Source organism: Hibiscus syriacus, unplaced genomic scaffold, assembly GCF_006381635.1.
Source record: "Hibiscus syriacus cultivar Baekdansim isolate YM2019G1 unplaced genomic scaffold, ASM638163v2 tig00110584_pilon, whole genome shotgun sequence".
In the NCBI taxonomy this organism is placed as follows: Eukaryota; Viridiplantae; Streptophyta; class Magnoliopsida; order Malvales; family Malvaceae; genus Hibiscus; species Hibiscus syriacus.
Genome location: NW_024062792.1, coordinates 3,183,697 through 3,190,006, shown reverse-complemented (window position 1 = coordinate 3,190,006; position 6,310 = coordinate 3,183,697). Strand labels below are relative to the sequence as shown.

At 35.2% G+C, this 6,310-nt stretch overlaps 1 pseudogene; it reads right to left on the bottom strand.

The window, feature by feature from the left end:
- Positions 1 to 2,430: 2,430 nt before the first annotated feature.
- Positions 2,431 to 5,590, bottom strand: LOC120133712 (annotated as a pseudogene).
- Between the last annotated feature and the right edge of the window lie 720 nt (positions 5,591 to 6,310).

Genomic DNA, 6,310 nt, shown 5'->3' with positions numbered 1-6,310 from the left:
TTTGACTGAAATGGCTGGTGAAATAGTCAAAGTCTACTAAACTTTTATTTTAGGTCAAATTCCATGTAGCGTGTGGTTCAATTACTTATTAAGTCCTAGCAATTTAAAAGAAATAAATGTTTGGTCTCGAAATTGATGGTTTAATTGCTTTTGAAGTCCCCGTCAGTTTTGAAATTAATACCCTAAACAGTGACTGAAATTTGTGAAGTCAAACTCCACTAAGATTTTGGTTTTCCAACTGAAAGATTAAGGTACGTGAAATCTCTTTTGATCTGGAATGCAATTATTTTTTATAGATTCTAGAAAGCAACAATGAAAATGAGTTGAGGCTACATCATCTAAATAAAATTAAGGGAAAACTATACGCGGTATGTCAATTATCATTTTTATTCCATTTGGTAATCTAACTATTTTTTGTTTCAAAATCATACATGACGTTAAATTTCGGTCACTCGTCATTAAATAGAACATAATTGATGATTTTGCCTAGTATAATGATCAAAATATGAAATGGTTAATAGAATGTGACTAATAGTGTAGTTTACCCAAACTATTATTTCGATTGTTGCTTCTCTTTAAGGCTTGCTTGGGATGATGATACAACTTTTACTTCTGCAGTTGTTGAGAAAACCCATTTTTGAAATATCATTTTATTTTTCATTTGTAAGGCTATTTAGACTAGATCTATTTGTTTAGTGGGAAAATGTTTTTTTTTTGCATTTTCTAGTTTTTGTTTGGTATAAAACCAAGCTGGACGTGCACATGATTTTATGCTAGGGGTGAAAACATACGAGAAAATACAAAGAAAATATCTAAAATACATGAGAATTTGAAAATTTCAGTGGCGACTGCCCCCTTCCGTCCATCCCTGAGTTTGGTAAATGAAGAAAGAATTCTACTTTTCCTTTTAAAAATAGCTTAGTTAAAAAGATTTATCCCTAAGTATAAGTTTAGGGATCAGTTTTTTTTATAGCAATGCACATTTTGTGAAAACAGCCAAACAATGGGGAATGATCTATGATGAATTTCTAAAAACAACTGGGAAGTTTTCTACTTTTAGAAAATAAGTCCATTTCTGTTGCATAAACTCTTACCTGCTTGGACAGGAAAATGTTCTGGCTGAATCAAGGATGATGATCCCCGATTGCCGCAAGCGGCTAGAGGCTTCACTGGCTGACCTTAAAGGGACTTTGGTATTGTTCATTACCTATTTATTACTATTATTATGATTATCTCTCTTGCTTAGTTCAATAGCAACTTTTGGAGTTATTGTGCTTGCTTAATTCACTGTTATTTGAGCTGTGATATGATTCTTTCTCATTGTTTGTTATATGAAAGTCCCATAGATAACAAACCTTCAGGTTTTGATAATATTAATCAACAATTTTGTCCCGACTGATTTTGGTATAAAAGTTAAGGTTGGAGAATGATTTTCAATTCCCTTCATTTGTTATGTTTAAGTATTGGAACTTGTTTTTGCACCAAAGGCTACATGGTCTGGGGAATGAAACATGCGTTGCTACTCCATTGTTGAAATAGCTTTCAGTTCATACTAAGATATGTCCCCATAGCTGCTCATTACGGCTTTTCCTAAACCTTCTGCTCCCCAAGAAAGCTGCATTCTGTGATAACAAATTGATCATGATTTTAGTTGAGGAAGTTAACTCCGATTTGTATGGTAATTTTAGCTGAACTTGGACATATCTTTTGTAATAGTAAGATAATTAGAGCTCAAGTCTTCTTATTAATTGATGACGAACATCCCAAATACTTTTGCACTAAATTGGAAGAGAAATTGATGTGTTTCTTTATCATGGGATTCTTGGGTTATAATCATTGTTCTACTTGGTTGCTTTTGGATTTCCTAATTTCCTATCAAATGGAATATCAAGTAAACAAATAAGTTTGATGAGTTACATATTTAATTCCAGGCTGAACTGGAGGAAGAAAATGAGGAGGGTCCAGAATTCGAAGATGCTCATAGCACCATAACGGAAGTTGAGAAGTTGTTTCAGACAACAGAGGCTTAGTGGCAGCTTCTATAAACAGCTGTTAATTGAGATGTGGTTGTAATTTTGTACTGATTCTATTGCTAGACAAAGTGGGGCGTATGAAATGCAGCTAAGATGATTTTCGTGGTCTGTATCTTGCCTGTTGTGTGTACTGAGGAATTCTGCATATATAATCCCCTCCAGTTACTTTGTTTCTGGGTTTTTCAGATTTAGGAAAAGAAGTATCTGGTGAAAATTTGGAATTCTTATATATTTGTTAGGTATATGGTGATGATATTAGAATATTTTAGAAATATTGATATATCGATGCACGGAATTGTACCAATAACAATACGTACTGGTATCAGAACAAAAAAATATGTAGTATGATGGTACTTTGCATGAACAATCATGGAACTACCTTCCCAAAGAGTTTGGATAGGTCTAAATGCTAATTTATCAACCACAAGATGTTTACACAGTTCCAAAATGTTACAGAAATAAACACAAATATAGAATCATTTTTTTCATAAAGAATGGCGGGACCCTATCCTTATCTTTCTTCTGAAAGGCTTGCACGCCTCGATGCTGAGGTCAACCGCTGCTGCAAGTCCATGAATATGGCCGCGTCTTCCACACATGTTACATGCCTCATTGCGAGCTGCACTAATGGCTTGCTACTTTTACCTTCCCCTTGGACTCTGCAGCTCATTATGAAACCACCGGCGATTGGACTTAATGCTGAAAAGTCTCCACTGCTTTGTGGACTTGGTACTGGAGTTGGTCCCTGCCGCAGTTGACGGTCAGTGTCAATGAAAAACTCCCCACCCTTTTCAGCACTGATGAATATCTCGGACATGAGAACCTCTGCTCCATCTTGGGATTCAGACAGCAAGTGAAACCGGCAGCAGATAGTGTCCCTGATGCCACACTCACGCCATGCCTCCAGCTTTCCCCAGGGCATCCAGCTCTCTGGCCTGCAAACGTCAGGGCGAACAATCAACCATGCTCCTGGGTTGGACATGGCAACCCAATCACAACCTGTTGATGGCACAAAAGGAGTGGTTATGAAGGTTGCCGCAACAGCCGAGCCAGATAGATCGTGTATCTTCACCTTCCATCCTTTCCTCTCTCTTCTCTCCATCTCTATGTCTGAACTCTCAGCAGAACCTGTCCAATAAGTGCCTAGAGGGTCCACCTTTGACACCCTACCATTTCAAAGAAACCATTAAGAGCTTCATTGATGGTAGACGGTAAACAAATGAATAGAAAGTAACAAAGAATCATATAAAGCAACTTATAGGTTTGCAGCACCTGTCTCGACTAAATTCGCAACTAAAAATCGGTTGTTTGATGGAACCTTGAAGCTGTACTATCTGAGGACTAAGCATAGTTACATCCTCAAACTGAAACACGTATCTTGGATCAGGATCACGTTGTACTCTCAAATGAAGTTCAGCCCCCAGTTTTCCACTCTCATGCTTGTTTTTGCCAATGCCAATCCATCCATTGAAAAGAATCACCGGCTTCCCTTGACCCCATTCTGGACCCACCTCCAACTTGAATGTTCCAATCTGCTGTCTCTTGACCCCAACACCACAATGTGACCCCTTCCTCCCTGTGAAGACGGTGATCTCCAGACATGCATGGGGGTTATAGAAACAGCCAGGGGTCTGTAAAGCCTTCACATCAGAGTCCTCTAGATAAAAGCTAGAGGCAATATTGTGAATATCAGGTGTGGCCTCAGGTGAGGATACTAAGGGGATTGACGTAGTTTGCACGGGGAAGCCTCGGAGTCGTATCTCACATGAACATGGGGAAGAGAATGCATGAATTCCAGCCTTTGAAGAATTCAGGGCTGATCCAGAAATCCTCAGACCGAAAGAGCCAATAGACAACTTGATGAAAGCCTGAGGATCCATTATTGTCACAAATATTTCCCCATTGTATAAAAAGCTTTAAGTTATGGCAACTCAAACCTGTCATTTCAGCAGGAAAGTGAAGATTAGATCACAAAAACAAATTGAGTCACATGTGGCAAACTTGTTGCCTCGCTATATGATCTGATCATGTCCATAAGTTGCAATCATATCATTTTAATTAAATATAAGATCATTTACTGCACTAGAAAGGAAAATTATTTCCATACGTTTTTTCAGCAGCGATAAATGAATCATCAATTTATTGCCGGAGGCATTCCAGGCCATGATCAGTGGTATGATAAATAAGCCATGTTGGTTGTTGCTTCCAAGCAAGTAGCCTTTTAAAGGGTTTTATTTGCACCTACCTGCTTCTATAATTTTATGATTGTTCTCCAATAAGTTCAAAACTTTACGGCCGAATCAAAGATGATTCAAGCAGAACACTGAAAACATGTCAAAGCTCAACCAGTTCATAGAAGTCTAAGAAACTGGAAGCATTATCGAAATCATAGAAAGTAGTGGCTGAAGTTAACATTATTGAACTCATAAAAAAGAACTGAGTTTCACAGATTTGCCAATTCTTTCACAAGGAAACCTTGTGTGCTGGTTTCTGTATCGATAAACAAATAAATACGCCTTGTTGATGGTTTACGCCTTGTTGATGTTCTACACAGCAATAAGTAAAAGCACATGCCTAGAAACAGAAAAGACAAGAAGCCGGCCATTTACGATATTATTTCGTAACTGAATTTCCATTAATCATTCTATTATCATGAAACTGATTACATAAAATGGAAAAGCCAGCAGTCTTCCCTAAATATTCACTATATACTTAGCTATTCAATCTGGCTTAAGTTATAAGCCAATTGACCTTTACCTAAATCAAAAGTTGACATGACTAAGCTTACATGAGAAAGACTATATAGTTTAATAAAACCCCAACTTTCAAACAAGAACCATACGGCTTAGGATTCAAACTTCTTATCATTTAACATGCTTTTTAACCCAAGAAAAAGCATGTAACTTGAACTCTAATGGAAAATCCACCAAGATTTCTCACTTAAAATAGAAACCCCACGTATAATTTCAACTTAAAAATGGAATATCCATATAGAATTTCACCTAATATTTGTTGGTTACTTGCAAACCAAACAAAAACACATTAAAACCCAACTAAAAATCTGCAGCCAACCAACTCAACGAAATTCAAATTCATTTAAATAACAATACACATAAAGCTAAGTAGAAAAACAAGAAGAAAAAAGAGAGAAGTTAAATTAAAATTAAAAAAAAAACCCACCTTTGGATGAAGCTTTTTCTTCATACAAAAGCCGAAGGAAACAAAATTCCCAGAAAGGAAAACTTATCAAAACATCATTCCCAAAAAAATTCTCTCTCTGGCTGTTCTTTTTACTCCCAAAAAAATGATTTTCTAGGATTGCAACCACTAATCAGAGTTCAAAGCTGATAAAGAAGAAGAGGGAACCAAAGAGGCTTTTAAAGAGGTTGAAGACAATCTGGGTTTTCACGTAAGACTCTTTCACAGATCACGAGGAAGCTCTCTGTTTTTCTCTTTTATTTTTTATTCCATATATAAACTTCTTTGTTTCCTCTAAAAATTATGGGAATTAAATAATTAAAAGTATCCTATTTTTTTTCCTGCATGATTGTCACCAAATAGAGGCAGAAAGTAAAGAATTTATCTTTTTCCAACCAATGGCGGAATACAAGAGAAATTATTTTATGAAAAAAAATAAAATAAAAATAGAAGAGAGAGAGAGAGGGAGAGAGAGGACGTGAATACAGCTGTAATCAACGCATGGGTTTGGTAGATTTGCAATCGTTTTCGGACACATATGCCGGACTTCATCTTCTCGATTTATTTATTCATTCAAGCTTCTATTTCTATTAAAAATATAGATAATAGTTTGATTGTATGATATTATTTTATTAAGTTTTTTGATTATAAATTATTATTTTATTAAGTGTTTTAATTATTAAAAATTATAAAATAATTATTTGATTATTTATGTATTTCAAATTTATCTTATTGTATCAAAAATTAGCTACCATCTAAAGTAGGTGTTGACATACTGAGTGTCATAAGATAAAATATAAAATTAAAACTGATTGAGTTGTATTTTGTGGATCAAATCTCCATTTTCATTATGTTATCGAGCCAATGTTTTAAAACAACGACAGTGCTAGTAGACACAATTGAATTATGATTTTATCATATTTTAGTCAACATGTTAACATCAATCTCAGATAGTCGTTAATTTTTAATAGAAAATGATGATTTTGAAACCTATGAATAATTAGATGACCATTTTGTAATTTTAAATAGTCTATAGACTAAAAAAATAACATCATATAGTCATAAAATAATTTTATAAC